The sequence below is a fragment of the Solanum pennellii genome, chromosome 7, assembly GCF_001406875.1.
Source record: "Solanum pennellii chromosome 7, SPENNV200".
Classification (NCBI taxonomy): domain Eukaryota; kingdom Viridiplantae; phylum Streptophyta; class Magnoliopsida; order Solanales; family Solanaceae; genus Solanum; species Solanum pennellii.
The window spans coordinates 10,595,431-10,614,162 of record NC_028643.1 but is presented as its reverse complement, the minus strand read 5'-3'; positions in this window follow the sequence as shown (position 1 = coordinate 10,614,162).

The window sequence follows — 18,732 nt, the reverse complement described above, 5'->3', positions numbered from 1 at the left end:
CTACTCTTGGTATGCAGAAATTAACCAACGAATAAACTCTAATGCATGCTGCTGGAATGTCAAACAGAGAAAACTTCATGATTATTCAAGCATAGAAACAGGCAGACTTTTTATGTAAAGGCTACATTCTGAGTGCTTTAGAGAATGACTTATATAATGTCTATAGTGCAATGACAACTTAGAAAGAGTTGTGGTATGCAATTGGCAAGAAATATAAGATAAAAGATGCATACTTGGAAAAGTTTGTGGTCACAAAGTTTTTAGACTATAAAATGGGAGATAGTAAAACTGTTGGATCACAAGTGCAGGAACTTCAACTTATTCTCCATGATCTGATTGTTAAATATACGGTAGTAAATGAAGATTTTCAAGTGGCTGCAATGATCGAGAAGTTGCCACCTTCGTGGAATGACTTCAAGAATTATTTAAAGTACAAGGATAAGGAAATGAAGCTTGAAGATCTTGTGATTCGGCTCAAAATTGAGGAAGATAACAAAACCGCTGAAAAGAAGTCTCGTAAGAGTTCAACAATCATTGGAAGTAATATTATTGAGGGAGATCCTACCAAAGAAAAAAAGAGAAAAAATTCCAACAAACAGAAGTCAGAACAGGCCAAGAAGAAATTTAAAGGCAACTGTTACAACTGTGGTAAGACTGGTCATAGGTTTTCTAACTGTCGTGCTCCAAGAAAGAACAAAGGCAACATCGTGGAAGAGATGGAAGATGTAGATGACTTGTGTGCAATGATATCGGAGTGTAACTTAGTTGGAAATCCCAAGGATTGGTTTCTCGACTCAGGTGCCACTCGAAATATTTGCTCTGCAAAAGAAACCTTTGCAACATACACTCCTGCTAAGTACGATGAAGATTTTTTCATGAGAAACAGTTGACTTTGAATAGTGTTCTCCATGTCCATACTATTAGGAAGAATTTAGTTTTTGCTGCACTACTCGTTAAGAACGGGTTTAAGTGTGTCCTAGTTAATGACAAAGCTGTAATAAGAAAGAAAGAGATGTTCATAGGAAAGGGCTACCTGAATGAGGGCCTCTTCAAACTAAATGTAATGGTTGTTAACAATATTAATAAGAATTCTGCTTCTGTTTACTTATTCGATTCAAATGATATGACATGTCCGTTTGGGACATGTAAATTACAAAGCCTTGCAAAAATTGGTTACTTTAGAAGTATTGCCTGATTTTAAATGCGACAAATCGAAATGTGAAATTTGTATGAAAAGTAAGTTTGATAAACATCCTTATAAGTCTGTTGAAAGACATTCAAAACCTTTAGACTTAATTCACACAAATATATGTGATATGAAGTCGACACCATATCGTGGTGGGAAAAAAATATTTTATAACTTTTATTGATGATTGTTGTAACAACCCTAAAAACGAATAGGATAAATACTTAAGGTGATTTATTTATTATTTGAAATCTGAAATTTTAAGGGCGTAATGGTCCTTTCACTAAGCTAATTAAATCAGGTTTTTATTTAAATTAATAAGGAGTCCTAGTTTGACTAATTCCCAAACTAAAACTCCTATTATTTTACTACTCTCTCTCACGATCTCTCTCATGTTTCATCCTTCTCTCCCCACGTTGGTTCTGCAAAAAACAACAAAGAACAGAAGTTATATAAAGAGTTCTTCACACTTGAAGAAACCACAAGAAATGTTAAGAAAAACAAAGCAACCAAAAACGTTAAGGCAAAGAGAAGTTGTTCGTTGAGTGGGGTGGACGTTGAGGTAACTTGGACTGATTTTGGAAAGGGTTTTGGGAAGCAAATTCATTGTTTGAAATTCAATTAAGGTATGGGTTTCTTTCCTCTTGGTCCCTTTCCAAAGAGACCCCTTAAGATTCAGTTATGCAGTCCGAAAACTAGGATTATTTTCCCCGTTGCATGTCCCTGTGACTAGCTCCCAATGATTCGTAGGTTTGGTATGTTTGCTGGTAGATTTAGGTATGTGTGATGTTCTTGTGTTGAATGTGAATATGTTTATGTACGTGAAATCATGAAAATGACAATCAATGTATGTTTGAAGTTATGTGCAAGTGTGTGCAAGTTTGTGAATGTGGCAAGGGCCTCGGCTTGATTCCCAAATTTTGATAAGGTTGTAGTCGTTGTTTTGTGTGCACAAATCCATGAAAAATCGTGATATTCATTTAAGGAAATGTGGCTGATTGAGTGACAATCTTTTAGACAAATAAACTCATGAAAAATACGCCTAAAGATGTGTTAAAATGGTGTATGAATACACCCTAGGAATCAAGTGAAAACTTTGATAAAAATGAATCGAAAATGACTAAAATTTCCAGCAACTATGCAAGGTTAAATAAGATTAAAGTTTATTAATGAAAATCTGGAAATTTAACACATTTTAATGAGGTGAGGCCACAAGGATTCGAACCTGTGACCTCACTTTTTGGCTACTGGAATTCGCGAGAAAAGGAGACAAAAACGGGGCTGGGGGGAATCGAACTCGGGCCACTTTTTTGGGAAAGGAGAGGAAAATTATTTAATTAAATAAATGGGAGGCGTGGGAATCGAACCGACGACCTCCAGGTAGCGAGTAAAAGAAGAGAAAAATAAAGAAAAGAAAATGTGAGGCGTGGGAATAGAACCCACGACCTCAAGGTTGGAGAGGAGAATGGAAAAATTAAATAAGAAAAATAAAGTGAGGTTGTGTGGGCTCGATCCCACAACCTCACTACCAAGGCGCCTAGTTAAGAAATCTTTAATTGAAAATAAAGAAAGGAGGCTGTGGGGGTTCGAACTCACAACCTCATAGCCTAGTGAAATTAAAACTAAAATAAGGAGGCTGTGGGGGTTCGAACCCACAACCTCACAACGTCCAGCGAAAATAGAGAATAAAATGAAAGAGGCTGTGGGGGTTTGATCCCACAACCTCTTGGTTTGGGCGACAAAGGGCCATGTGATGTTAATGAAAAATAAAAAGGGGTTGTGGGGGTTCGAACCCACTACCCTTTGACCAATTTAAGAGGGAAACAAAGTAGAAAATTAATAGTATAATGTTAATGTTGGGTTTCAATCTTGAGTCCCAATGTCATGGAGATTAAAAATAAAATCAATGAAAAATGTAAATGCTATCCAAGTGATTCGAACTTGGGTTTCCTTGTCCAAACTTCCGAATTGATACATAAGTCATACGTGAACAAAATATCCAAGAATAATCTCACCTACTTAGATAAAATCAAGATCTAAGCATATATACAAGATACATAAGTATTGTAATACACAACCTTAGGAATGTATGAATCACTTAACGAACTATGAATAAAGCCCCATGGCTTGTATGTATAGACACATAAGTCTAACATACGTTCCAAACTAAGCGAACCTGAAATAACAATGAAATTATGAAATAAACAATGAAGTGATGAAATGAACAATGAAATGATGAAACCCTAGAAGGGTTAAGTAAGGGTGTGAAACACACTAAATGGCCAAGTGCATTGGCATATGATAAAATGAACATTCACGTAATAAGAGGTGAGTAACTATGAAAAGCAAAGGTGCTAATGATAAGGAATGTGGTGACAACATGATATGAGGCTAATGTAAATGATGAGAATAATCTCAAATGAGCCTAAGTAAATATTACCAAAACGTACTCACCTATGAGAGTGTAAGATAATGAAGAGACCAGTTCCCATGAACATTCTAATGAAATTATTGAGCTTAAAACTCTTAATACTAATGATGAGATGAGAAATCATCTAATGAGCTATGATGTCCTCATACTAAAACCCAGCTTCCATGACGTACGAGATGAATGAAATGGAACTTTATACTCAGCACCGATAGGCTAGCTATGAGCGGTGATGCCTTCTTTTATGAAGGGCGGAGTTTCACATAACTCTCATGATATGAGACTGTTCGGCATGCCGGGTATGGGTGTCCTTATATCTCCTAGTCTTTGAACCTATACTGCCAATATAAGAATCTGGCGAGGTTCGATTCCTATGTACCTAGCATGTTATTGGGTCACTTTGGCCGGTGATTCCACCTCTTTTGGGTGTGGGGTAGACACTGGATTTCATGATGCTCACATGATCTATGTCGGTTATAGTTAAAGTTCCCAATGAATGAATGAGGCCAACCTCAAATGATGTACATGATGAAATGAATGATACCAAATGTATTAGGATAGGATAATCAAATGGTGAGTTAGATTCAAGTAATGACATTAGGTCATTCTTTGTCATTGCACGACGAACCTAATGAAAGTCTTAAACTACATCCTAGGTATAACTGGTGTTTACATTGGCCTATGAATGATATGAAATGGAGTACGTAGGAATGAACGAAGCAAACTTTGTGTTTGCTAATGAAGACTCCCTAGTTGAGGTCCCATATGTTGAGCCCTAATTTGTGGGATGTCTTAATGTCAAGTCCTTGATTCCAAGGTCTCATGAATGAATGATATTAAAGAAGTTATGTGCTACATGCAAAATGTGTTGTATGCTATATGTATGTGCTTTGTGTAAATGTTATGTGTTGTGTGCAAATTTGAAACGCCTGATGATGTATGTTATTCTCATGGCATAACTTTCCTATTCCAAATCTGGAAAGCTTACTGACTTTCCTAATCCAAATTTGGAAAGCTCATTTACTTTCCCAATCCAAATTTGGAAACTTCCCTAATCTCAATTTGGCAAGTCCACTGACTTGACTTCCAAAAATCATGTTGTTAGGAAAGAGCTATTCTTTCTCATGCATGTCCTTGGTGTGTGCTTGCATATACCCATACTTAGTACAAGTGTGTACTAACCCTATACAAAATCTACTATTTTAGGTGCAGGCACAGGTGGACAATAGAACTACAGGATCTTCGCTGAAGTTATCCTGACGTTCAACATTCATCCGGCTTTAGTATGTCCTCATGCTTTCGAGGATGCTGCTGTTTTATATTCTAGCTTAGTTTTAGAGTTGAGCTAGTGGAGCATGTTCCACTAGCATTTCTTTTCTGTTTTTATTCAGACTATGTATTGGTGCCATTTTGGCAATTATACACTTAATAAGAATTGAACTATTTCTTTCAGTTGCTTATCTTTTCATGTTAGATAGTTAATAGTAAACAATTACGTATTTATGAGAATGTTTTTATAAGTATGTTAAGAAAGAAAAAGTTTCAAATTTTCCGCTAAAATAACTTATGTAAAGTAAGAATGACGTAAGTAGTCATGTCTGCGACCCCTGAGAAGTCAATGACGCCGGTCTCGTCTGGGGTCAAGATTTCAGTCGTGACAAAGCTGGTATCAGAGCGCTAGATTAAATTTTGAGGAATACAAGTTCACATCAACCACATTTAGTAGTTTCTAAGTCATGGTAGTGAAGTGCACCACTATCCTAGATTAGAGACTGCATGATGCGTAGGAAAATTTCCCTTCTTTTGATTTTATCGTGCTTTTCCTATTGTCTGAGTTCTTGGTGTTATGAGCGTGTCATACATCAATCCTTGTTGTTTTTCGGAGAATGAACACTTCGAGAGCTAAGGGTCAGAGGAGGGGAGGAGCAACTGCTAGGGGTAATCAGAATCCACCACAGGCTCCAGCTGAAGGAGTGGCCATGCCAGTTAACTCAGCTGGGTTGACTGATGCTGAGGTGAGGGAACCTATGGCTCAGATGGCACAGGCCATTACGATGCAGGCTCAGTCTATGACTGCCCAAGTCAACTGGCAAGATGTTCAGAGAGAAAACTCACCGGTTTGCAGCATGGCTGACAGGCTGCGAGACTTCACGAGGATGAACCCTCCTATTTTCACAAGGTCTAAGACATCAGAGGATCCTCAGGTTTTTGTGGATGAAGCACATAACATTCTGGTGGCTATGGGGGCCACAGATACTGAGAAGGCTGAGCTGGCTTCATATCAGCTCAAGGATGTTGCACAGACTTGGTGCAAGATGTGGCAAGATAGCCGTGTTTTGGGTGGAGTGCCAGTCACTTGGGAGCTGTGCAAGACAACATTTCTAGAGAGGTTCTTCCCTAGAGAGATGAGGGAAGCCAATGTTGAGGAGTTCATCCACCTTAAACAAGGCTCTATGACGGTCAGGGAGTATTCCCTAAAGTTTGTTAAGCTAGCAAGGTATGTTACTTTCCTTAGTATTTAACAGCAAGAATGAGGAGAGTACTGAGCTTTGTTGAAATTATCTAGGTATGCTACTTCGCTAGTTTCGAACAGTTTGGATGATATGAGCAGGTTCCTCACAGGAATCAATGGAGACCTAAAGGAGGAGTGTCGGTCTGCGATACTCCATGATAATATGGACCTTTCCAGGTTGATGGAGCATGTCCAACAGGTAGAGGACAGCCGCAAGAAGAGAGGTGTCCGTGATGTTAGGAGGCCTAGGCCTCAAGATCAGGCAGGTCCCAGCCATGGAGGCCACAAAAACAATTTTGGCATCTGTGAGCAGCCCAAGTTCAAGAAGTGGCAACAGAGTTCAAGGCATTCTAACTTTCTGATGAGTATAGCACCTAGAGGAGGCTAACCTGAACCCAAGAAGGGCAATGGAGGTGAGATACATCGTCCTAAGAAGAATTGTGTTAAGTCTGGCTGAGCTCACAATGGAGAGTGCAGGCAGGGCACTTATGCCTGTTTCGGTTGTGGTAAGAGTGAGCACATGGTCTGAGACTGTCCACAGAGCAGAGGTCAGGCTGGAGGTAATGCTCAGCCTAGGCCTAACCCCAAGAGTGCAGCAGCAGCCGAGCCTCCCAAGAGGAGCAGATTCTATGCCTCGAAGGGCAAGAGGAGCAGGAGAAGTCCGCTGATGTCGTCATGGTATGCTGCACGTATTCTCAACTTCTGTTTATTCTCTACTTGATCCAGGGTCTACGCTTTCGTTTGTGACTCCTCTACTTGCTCTTACTTTTGAAGTACTACCTGAAGTTCTGCATGATCCTATAGTGGTTAGGAGAAAGTGTAAGAACTGATAGAATATATAAGGATTGCCCAATAGTTGTACAGACTTGGTTGAACTACCCATGCATGATTTTGATGTTATTCTTGGCATGGACTGGCTTCACAATTGTTATGCTTGCTTGGACTATCGTAGTAGAGTGGTGAGATTTCGTTTCCCTAATGAAGGAGAGTTAGTCTGGGAGGGGTACAATTCGAGTCATCCTAATCCCTTGATTTCAAATCTTAAGGCCAATAAAATGATGTCCAAGGGGTTACTATGTCATCTTGTGAGTGTTAATGATTTAGATCATGACATTCCTTTCATAGAATCAGTGCCTGTAGTGAATGAGTTCCTAGATGTGTATCCTCAAGATTTTCCTGGAGTCCCTCCCCTTCGAGAGATTGACTTTGGTATCGACATAGAACCCAATACTAAACCAATCTCAATTCCTTATAGAATGGCTCCAGTAGAACTCAAAGAGTTGAAGTTGAAGTCACATGATCTCACTCATAAGGGTTTCATTCAGTCGAGCATATCCCCGTGGGGCGCTCCAGTGTTGTTTGTAAAGAAGAAAGATGGGACCCTTAGAATGTGTATCGATTATCGACAGCTCAACAAAGTGACTATAAAGAATAAGTATCCACTTCCCAGAATAGATGATTTGTTCGATCAGCTCCAAGGGTCTAGTTTTTTCTCTAAGATTGATCTTCGTTCAGGGTATCATCAGCTTAGGGTTAGGTATGGAGATGTCCCAAAGACAACCTTTCATACCCGTTATGGTCATTATGAGTTCTTGGTTATGTCATTCAGTCGCACGAATGCACCTGCTGCATTTATGGATCTCATGAACAGAGTCTTCCGTGAATACCTTGACTTTTTCGTCATAGTATTCATTGATGACATTTTCATCTACTCTAAGACCAAGGAAGAGAATGAACAACATTTGAGACTAACCTTGCAGGTACTTAGACGGCATCAGTTGTATGCCAAATTCAGCAAGTGTGAATTCTGGCTGAGATCAATGACCTTCCTGGGTCATGTGGTGTCCGACCAAGGTGTAGAGGTGGACCTCAGGAAGACTGAAGCTGTTAAGAACTGGTCAAATCCCCTTACTCCACAGACATCCGTAGCTTTCTGGGATTGGCTGGTTACTACTGAAGGTTTGTGGAGGGCTTTTTTCCATTGCTGCCCCACTGACAACTTTGACGAAGAATAAAGCCATGTTTGAATGGACGGAGACTTGTGAGAATTGTTTCTAGGATATCAAGAACAAAATCACTTCAGCCCCGGTGCTTACTCTGCCTGAGTGTGGTGAGAATTACACTGTTTATTGTGATGCATCTAGGTTTTTTTGGGGTTGTGTTCTGATGCAAGCTGGTAAGGTGATAGCCTATGCTTCCAGACAGCTCAAGGTTCATCAGAAGAATTATCCCATTCATGACCTGGAGTTGGTAGCTGTTGTGTTTGCATTGAAGTTGTGGAGGCATTATCTGTATGGAGTGCATGTGGATGTGTTCACAGACCATAAGAGTCTCCAGTATGTGTTCACACAGAGGGAGTTGAATCTACGTCAGCGGAGATGATTGGAGCTGTTGAAGGATTATGACATGAATGTGCACTACTAGCCAGGTAAGCTAATGTTGTGGCTGATGCTTTGAGCAGGATGAGCATGGGGAGTGCAGCTCACGTTGAGGACAAGAAGAAGGATTTGGAAAAAGAGGTATAAAGACTGGCCAGACTGGGTGTGCATTTGGTTGACTCTACTAGTGGGGGTGTTTCAGTTCATCCTTGTTCTGAATCATCCTTGGTAGTTGAAGTCAAGAAGGGTCAGCATCTTGATCCTGTATTGATGGAGCTGAAGGACTCAGTATTGTTAAAAATGAATGAGTCTTTCTCTTTGGGAGGTGATGCCATACTTAGATACTAAGACAGGTTGTGTGTACCAGATGTGGATGATTTGCTGACCAGGATTTGGCAGAGGCCCATGATTCCAGATATTCCATACAATTAGGTTCCACTAAGATGTATCATGATCTTAAGCAAATCTATTGGTGGATGGCATGAAGAAGGACATTGCAGAATACGTGACTAAGTGTCCTAATTGCCAGCAGGCTAAGGAGAGCATCTTAAGCCTGGTGGTCTGACTCAGATTATTGAGCTTCCGACTTGGAAGTGGGAAGCCATTAATATGGACTTTGTGGTTGGTTTTTTCGAGGACTAGGAGGCAGCATGACTCCGTATGGGTTATTGTGGACAGATTGACTAAGTCTGCTCACTTTATTCCTGTGAAGTCTACCTACAGAGCCGAGGATTATGCGAGACTTTATGTTGATGAGATTGTGAGTTGGCATGGGATTCCTTCGTCTATCATTTCAAATAGAGGAGCTCAGTTTACTTCACATTTCTGGAGATCTTTCCAGAAAAGCTTGGGCACGCAGGTAAAGCTTAGTACCGCCTTTCATCCTCAGACTGATGGGCAAGCAAAGCGCACCATTCAGACATTGGAGGACATGTTGAGGGCGTGTGTGATTGACTTTAGAGGTAGCTGGGATGACCACCAGCCTTTGATGGAGTTCTCATATAATAATAGCTATTACTCCAGCATTGAGATGGCACTGTTTGAGGCACTGTATGGTATGAGGTGTAGATCTCCAGTTGGGTGGTTCGAGGTGGGGGAGTCATCCATTTTGGGTCCAAAGATCATTCATGAGGCCTTAGAGAAGGTTAGAGTGATTAGGGACAGGTTGGCTACTGCTTACAACCGACATAAATCATATGCACACAACAGAAAGCGACCCTTAGAATTTGATGTTGTTGACCAGGTTTACTTGAAGATATCACCTATGAAAGGGGTGATGAGATTTGGTATAAAAGGGAAGCTGAGTCCGAGGTATGTGAGACCATATGAGATCCTACAGCGTGTGGGTGAGGTGGCCTATGAGTTAGCATTACCTGCGGAGCTAGCTTCTGTCCATCCAATCTTTCATGTCTCTAAGTTGAAGAAGTGACTAGGTGATCCAGCATCGTTTCTACCAGTGGAAGGTTTGGGGGTTGATGAAGACTTGTCTTACGAGGAGTTACCTGTTGAGATCTTAGACAGACAGGTCAAGCGGCTGAGGAACAAGGAGATTGCCACAGTGAAGGTATTGTGGAGAAATCATCTTGTTGAGGGTGTTACATGGGAGACTAAGGCCAACATGAGATCCCGCTACCCTGATCTTTTCAGCTCTTGAGGTTAGATTTCCTACTCTTAAGGCTATGTTTCCTTATCTCTCTGTATTTTGTTGCTATTGCTTGACTGTGCATAGTGATTATGTTATGATTTGATTGGCATTGCGATGTGTAGTGGTAGTGTCATCGGGGACGAATGTTCCTAGGGGGGGGGGGGATAATGTAACAACCCTAAAAACGAATAGGATAAATACTTAAGGTGATTTATTTATTATTGGAAATCTGAAATTTTAAGAGCGTAATGGTCCTTTCACTAAGCTAATTAAATCAGTTTTTTATTTAAATTAATAAGGAGTCCTAGTTTGACTAATTCCCAAACTAAAACTCCTATTATTTTACTACTCTCTCTCACGATCTCTCTCACGTTTCATCCTTCTCTCCTCACGTTGGTTCTACCAAAAACAACAAAGAACAGAAGTAATATCAAGAGTTCTTCACACTTAAATAACTCACATGAAATTTTAAGAAAAACAAAGCAACCAAAAATGTTAAGGCAAAGAGAAGTTGTTCGTTGAGTGGGGTGGACGTTGAGGTAGCTTGGACAGATTTTGGAAAGGGTTTTGGGCAGAAAATTCATTGTTTGAACATCAATTAAGGTATGGGTTTCTTTCCTCTTGGTCCCTTTCCCAAGAGATCCCTTAAGATTCAGTTATTCAGTCCAAAAACTACGATTGTTTTCCCCGTTGCATGAAGCTCCCAATGATTCGTAGGTTGGGTATGTTTGCTGGTAAATTAAGGTATGTGTGATGTTCTTGTGTTGAATGTGAATATGTTTATGTACGTGAAATCATGAAAATGACAATCAATGTGTGTTTGAAGCTATGTGCAAGTGTGTGCAAGTTTGTGAATGTGGCAAGGGCCTCGGCTTGATTCCCAAAATTTGATAAGTTTGTAGTTGTTGTTTTGTGTGCATAAATCCATGAAAAATCGTGATGTTCAATTAAGGAAATGTGGCTGATTGAGTGACAATCTTTTAGACAAATAAACTCATGAAAAATACGCCTAAAGATGTGTTAAAATGGTATATGAATACACCCTAGGAATCAAGTGAAAACTTTGATAAAAATGAATCGAAAATGACTAAAATTTCCAGCAACTATGCAAGGTTAAATAAGATTAAAGTTTATTAATGAAAATCTGGAAATTTAACACATTTTAATGAGGTGAGGCCACAAGGATTCGAACCTGTGACCTCACTTTTTGGCTACTGGAATTCGCGAGAAAAGGAGACAAAAACGGGGCTGGGGGGAATCGAACTCGGGCCACTTTTTTGGGAAAGGAGAGGAAAATTATTTAATTAAATAAATGGGAGGCGTGGGAATCGAACCGACGACCTCCAGGTAGCGAGTAAAAGAAGAGAAAAATAAAGAAAAGAAAATGTGAGGCGTGGGAATAGAACCCACGACCTCAAGGTTGGAGAGGAGAATGGAAAAATTAAATAAGAAAAATAAAGTGAGGTTGTGGGGGTTCGATCCCACAACCTCACTACCAAGGCGCCTAGTTAAGAAATCTTTAATTGAAAATAAAGAAAGGAGGCTGTGGGGGTTCGAACTCACAACCTCACAGCCTAGTGAAATTAAAACTAAAATAAGGAGGCTGTGGGGGTTCGAACCCACAACCTCACAACGTCCAGCGAAAATAGAGAATAAAATGAAAGAGGCTTTGGGGGTTTGATCCCACAACCTCTTGGTTTGGGCGACAAAGGGCCATGTGATGTTAATGAAAAATAAAAAGGGGTTGTGGGGGTTCGAACCCACTACCCTTTACCAATTTAAGAGGGAAACAAAGTAGAAAATTAATAGTAAAATGTTAATGTTGGGTTTTAATCTTGAGTCCCAGTGTCATGGAGATTAAAAATAAAATCAATGAAAAATGTAAATGCTATCCAAGTGATTCGAACTTGGGTTTCCTTGCCCAAACTTCCGAATTGATACATAAGTCATACGTGAACAAAATATCCAAGAATAATCTCACCTACTTAGATAAAATCAAGATCTAAGCATATATACAAGATACATAAGTATTGTAATACATAACCTTAGGAATGTATGAATCACTTAACGAACTATGAATAAAGCCCCATGGCTTGTATGTATAGACACATAAGTCTAACATGCGTTCCAAAGTAAGGAACCTTAAATGAACAATGAAATGATGAAATAAACAATGAAGTGATGAAATGAACAATGAAATGATGAAACCCTAGAAGGGTTAAGTAAGGGTGTGAAACACACTAAATGGCCAAGTGCATTGGCATATGATAAAATGAACATTCACGTAATAAGAGGTGAGTAACTATGAAAAACAAAGGTGCTAATGATAAGGAATGTGGTGACAACATGATATGAGGCTAATGTAAATGATGAGAATAATCTCAAATGAGCCTAAGTAAATATTACCAAAACGTACTCACCTATGAGAGTGTAAGATAATGAAGAGACCAGTCCCCATGAACACTCTAATGAAATTGTTGAGCTTAAAAATCTTAATACTAATGATAAGATGAGAAATCATCTAATGAACTATGATGTCCTCATACTAAAACCCAGCTTCCATGACGTACGAAATGAATGAAATGGAACTTTATACTCAGCACCGATAGGCTAGCTATGAGTGGTGATGCCTTCTTTCGAGAAGGGCGGAGGTTCACGTAACTCTCATGAGATGAGATTGTCCGGCATGCCGGGTATGGGTGTCCTTATATCTCCTAGTCTTCGAACCTATATGGCCAATATAGGGATCTGGCGGGGTTCGATTCCCATGTACGGTAGCATGTTATTGGGTCACTTTGGCCTGTGATTCCACCTCTTTTCGGTGTGGGGTAGACACTGGATTTCATGATGCTCACATGATCTATGTCGGTTAAAGTTCAAGTTCCCAATGAATGAATGAGGCCAGCCTCAAATGATGTACATAATGAAATGAATAATACCAAAGGTGTTAGGATAGGATAATCAAAAGGTTAGTTAGATTCAAGTAATGACATTTGGTCATTCTTGGTCATTGCACAACGAACCTAATGAAAGTCTTAAACTACATCCTAGGTATAGCTGGTGTTTACACTGGTCTATGAATGAAATGAAATGGAGTACGTAGGAATGAACGAAGCAGACTTTGTATTTGCTAATGAAGACTCCCTAGTTGAGGTCCCATCTGTTGAGCCCTCATTTCTGCGATGTCTTAATGTCAAGTCCATGATTCCAAGGTCTCATGAATGAATGATATTAAAGAAGTTATGTGCTACATGCAAAATGTGTTGTATGCTATATGATATGTGCTATGTGTAAAATGTTATGTGTTGTGTGCAAATGTGAAACGTATGATGATGTATGTTATTCTCATGGCATAACTTTCCTATTCCAAATCTGGAAAACTCACTGACTTTCCTAATCTAAATTTGGAAAGCTCATTTACTTTCCTAATCTAAATTTGGAAACTTCCCTAATCTCAATTTGGCAAGTCCACTGACTTGACTTCCAAAAATCATGTTGTTAGGAAAGAGATATTCTTTGCATGTCCTTGGTGTGTGCTTGCATATATCCATACTTAGTACAAGTGTGTACTAACCCTATACAAACTCTACTATTTTAGGTGCAGGCACAGGTGGACGATAGAACTACAGGATCTTCGCTGCAGTTATCCGGACGTTCAACATTCATCCGGCTTTGGTAGGTCCTCATGCTTTTGAGGATGCTGCTGTTTTATATTCTAACTTAGTTTTAGAGTTGAGATAGTGGAACATGTTCCACTACCATTTCTTTTCTGTTTTTATTCAGACTATGTATTGGTGCCATTTTGGCAATTATACACTTAATAAGAATTGAACTATTTCTTTCAGTTGATTATCTCTTAATGTTAGATGGTTAATGGTGAACAATTACGTATTTATGAGAATGTTTTTATAAGTATGTTAAGAAACAAAAAGTTTCAAATTTTCCGCTAAAATTAACTTATGTAAAGTAAGAATGACGTAAGTAGGCTTGTCTGCAACCTCTGAGAGGTCAACAACGCCGGTCTCGTCTGGGGTCTAGATTCTGGTCGTGACAATTGCACTCGATTTTGTTATGTATATTTGCTTAATAGTAAGGATGAAGCAATTGACGCATTTAAGCAATACAAAAATGAAGTGGAGAACCAATTGAATCTAAAGATAAAAAAGATTTGAAGTGATAGGGGTGGAGAATACAAATCTTCTTTTTTAGAAATATGCTTGAAATATGGTATTATGCATCAAACTAATGCACCCTATACACCACAGTCAAATGGTTTGGCAGAACGGAAGAACGGAACATTAAAGGAAATGATGAATACCTTAATGATCAATTCAAGTTCATCGTGAAACCTTTAGGGAAAGCCATTCTTACGGCTAATAAGATACTCAATAGGGTACGCCGTAGCAAAATGCAATCAATTCCATACGAATTGTGAAAAGAAAGGAAACCCAACTTGAAATATTTCAACGTGTGGGGGCTTCTAGACAAGGTAGAGGTCCCTTTACCCAAAGGGTGAAAAGTAGACCCAAAAACAATAGATTGTGTATTTATTGGATATGTTGTGAACAATAAGGCTTGCCAGGTTTCGGTTCACAAATCTTATAGTCCTGAGATTCATGTTAATACGATAATTGAGTCATATAACGCAGAGTTCTTTGAACACATTTATCTGTATAAAACTGAATGTGAGTCGACAAGTGAAAGACCTAAACGACCACAGGAAGAATCGATGGAAAATACACTACCTAGTGAAATCCTAGGCGTAGCACTCGCCAACGGAAACCTGCTTCTTTTAGACCATATTTTGTGGCGTTGTTGCTTGAAAATGAGTCTTAAACATTTAAAGAAGCTACATCTTCATTTGAGTCAACTTATTGGAAAGAACTTGTCAACAGTGAGATCGAATCAATTTTAAGTAATTGTACTTGGGAATTAGCTAATCTTCCTCTAGGAAATAAACCTTTAGGATCAAAGTGGATCTTTAACAGGAAAATGAAAGTTGATGGAACTATTGACAAATATAAGACTAGACTTGTATATTAAGGATACAAACAAAAAGAAGGTTTGGACTACTTTAACACATACTCTCCATTAACAAGGATAACATCAATTGGGATGTTAAAAGCACTAGCGGCAGTGTATGATCTTAAAATCCACCAAATTGATGTAAAGATAACCTTCTTAAATGGAGAGTTAGAGGAAGAAATTTACATTGAACAACCTGAAGGGTTTGTAGTTCCTGGTAAAGAAGAGAAAGTGTGCATATTTGTGAAGTCGCTTTATGGGCTCAAGCAAGCACCCAAACAATGGCATGCATAATTTGACCATAACAATATTGACAAATTTATTCAAGATTAACGAATATGATAAGTGTGTTTACATTATAAACATTCTGAATCATGAAGTCATTGTTTATCTGTATGTTGATGACATGTTAATAATAAGTAAAGATATTAATGATATAAATGCTACTAAGCGCATGCTGTCTAGAAAGTTCGATATGAAGGACTTAGGAGTTGCTGATTTGATCTTAGGGATCAGAATTTTCAAAACTTCTCAGGGAAAGCATTATCTCAATCTCATTATACTGAAAGAGTATTGGATAAGTTCAAGTACTTGAATTACAATGTTGTCAAAACTCCAATTGATTTAAGCTTTACATTTCAAAAGAATGAAGGTGAAAGTGACTCTCAATTGGAATATGCCAGAGTGTTCGGAAGTTTGATGTATATTATGAATTGTACGCGACCAGATATAGCATGTGCTATTAGCAAACTAAGTCGGTTCACTAGTAATCCGAATCAAACTAACTGGATGGCAATGAAACATGTGTTGGGGCATCAGAAACATACACTACACTATACTTTGCTTTATAATAAATATATGTTGTGATTGAAAGGATATAATGATGCAAGTTGGATCACCCAGTCAAATGAAGTAAAATCCACAAGTGGTAATGTGTTTACACTTGGTGGAGGAGTAGTCTATTGGAAATTATCCAAACATACATGTATCGCTCGCTCCAAAATGGAATCTGAATTTACTGCTTTAGATAAGGCTGGTGAAGAAACTCAATGGCTCCAGAATTTCCTATAGGATATTCCATTTTGTCCCAAACCTGTGGGACCTATTTACATACATTGCGATAGTCAAGCAGCAATAGGCAGGGGCAGGAAGCGTCATGTACAATGGTAAGTCTCGTCATATACGTCGGAGACATAACACTATAAGACAACTGCTCTCTAGTGAAATTATCACAATTGGCTATGTGAAATCAAGTGATAATGTGTCAAATCCACTAACAAAAGGCCTAGTGAGAGAGGCAGTTGAAAGATTATCTAAAGGAATGAGTTTACGGCTTAACACAAGTCAGCATGACGGTAAATCTATCTAGCAAACTGGAGATCCCAAGAGCTAGATTCAAGGAGAAAAACAAAGTTGTGACTGACGGTTCGGCATTGTCAATCAACTTAATCCATTCTCATGATGAAGACAATGTTCAAGAGAAAGGTTAAGACTTTAAGGCTTGTTAATGAGTTAATAAAGCTTAAGGTTTTTAATGATTTGCTAAGTTTGACAGATTTGACCAAATATGTATCTACTAATGACACGGTTAAGAATCACCTGTGTGAGTGTGAAGTGTAAGCCGTTTCAAAGAGAATTTTATGTCAAAAGCCTATTCTCTATACACTTATGAAACCAGGAGGTGTTCATGACTGAAACCAACACAACTGTAAGAACTATAAACACTAAAAGGTTAATTGTGTGACATATGATTGTCTAGGTATACACCAAAGCTCGACGTTTCAAAGATATTGCATCTACCGATTGATCGAGTATATCCGACATATGTTCACTACAGAAAGTCCAAGGGAAACCCTTCTTATCTAGATGCAATTAATCCTTGCATGTAAAGTAAACATTTGTCCGTGCATTCCTATGTTATAACCATTCCCCATTAATTGGGGTATTGTTGGGTATATAGCAAGAATTAACGGGAAATGGAGGGAAAATGAAAACAAAGGAACTTGAAAAGTCCTCTTATGCTTTAGTGAAAAGGCATTTGTCCGTTACCGGTGGTGGAAAGCAAAATAGGAGAGTTAAAATATAGAAACAATCCTATTAATTGTTAAATGGATTGGAAAGAGGGACCCCCCCTTGCGCCGTTGTCGTCGTCGCTCGCTCATCTTTGGCTTTGGAAAATAATCGATCGAGAGATTAATTTTGGACAAAGTTTATTTTAATTATTTATTTAATTATTTATGTATAATTAAATTAAATTAAATGGCCAAAACATTTTCAATTATTTAGTTGAGATTAACCAAAATATTTCAACTTTTTAGTTGATTAACCCGACCTGACTTGGATCCGCGCGACCCTTTATTTAAATCTTTCCCGTTGTTATTTAAATTTCCCTCCGTTTGGAAATGATTGGTCTGAAAGGTTAACTTTCAAGAGCATCCAGGACCGTTTGAAAGGTTGCAAACTTTTAATGATCGTGTGGATTCCAAAAGAGTTGCAACCTTTCGGAACCTGTTCCTCTTGCTTATATATACCATTTATTCTTCAGAATTTTCCCTACAATTTCTTTTGATTTCTTCTTCTTCTTCACAAAAGTTTCTTCATGTATTTTACTGTTGTTGAGTGGTTCGCCGACCTAGAGTTTTGGGTATCAATACGCTGTTGATTGAGATCATTCTATCTTGGAAGACATATTCCAAATCAAACTTCAAATACTAGATGGGAATAAACTCCTTAAGGGGACACTATGCATTCAGTGGGCTTGATCTTTTTCTACTGTAAGTTTCAATATTGTGGTACATTTAGAAATTTTAGTTTTTTCTAAATTAATTTTTTTTTTATCTTTCTTACAAGTTCAATCAACTTTGGTTACTTCGTGTTTGTGTAAAGTTTTGCTAAAATCAGTAATTCTGTTTTTCAAACACATATTGACAACAACTTGCACCTTCAATAAAACTGATAATTTCTAACATTGCTTAATCAATATATAGTCACATGTTCATGTTAACATTCACCTTTTGTGAGACACTCATCTTGTGGATATGTTGGAACTCAAAGTCCGAGCATTCACTCTTATATAACATTGTAATGGCTTGTCTTCAACCATTTTGCAGAACTTGTTTTCATTGTATTGCATAAGAGAATGCCCTACATAAATGAAAACAAGTTCCGCAGAGTGGTCGAAGACAAGCAATTACAATGTTTTATATAAGAGTGAATGTTCGGCCTTTAAGTTCCAACATATCCACAAGATGAGTGTCGCACAAAAGGTGAAAATAACATGGACATGTGACTACATTGATTAAACAATGTTTCATCTGGATACATTAATTGTAGTACATTATACAACTTGCCTATTGCGCTTAATATGGAATATTAACATAAAATTGATTTTCTTTCCCATAAATCACGCAGTTCTGATTGATATCAATCCATTCCAATCCGTAACAGGTTCACAAAATTCAAACTCAAATTTTCATCCTTTTTATCAATTCAAAATTGTAAAAGTTCCATGAAATAATTGTCCTTTGTGTTGTTGCTCAACAACCTATTAGCATCGAT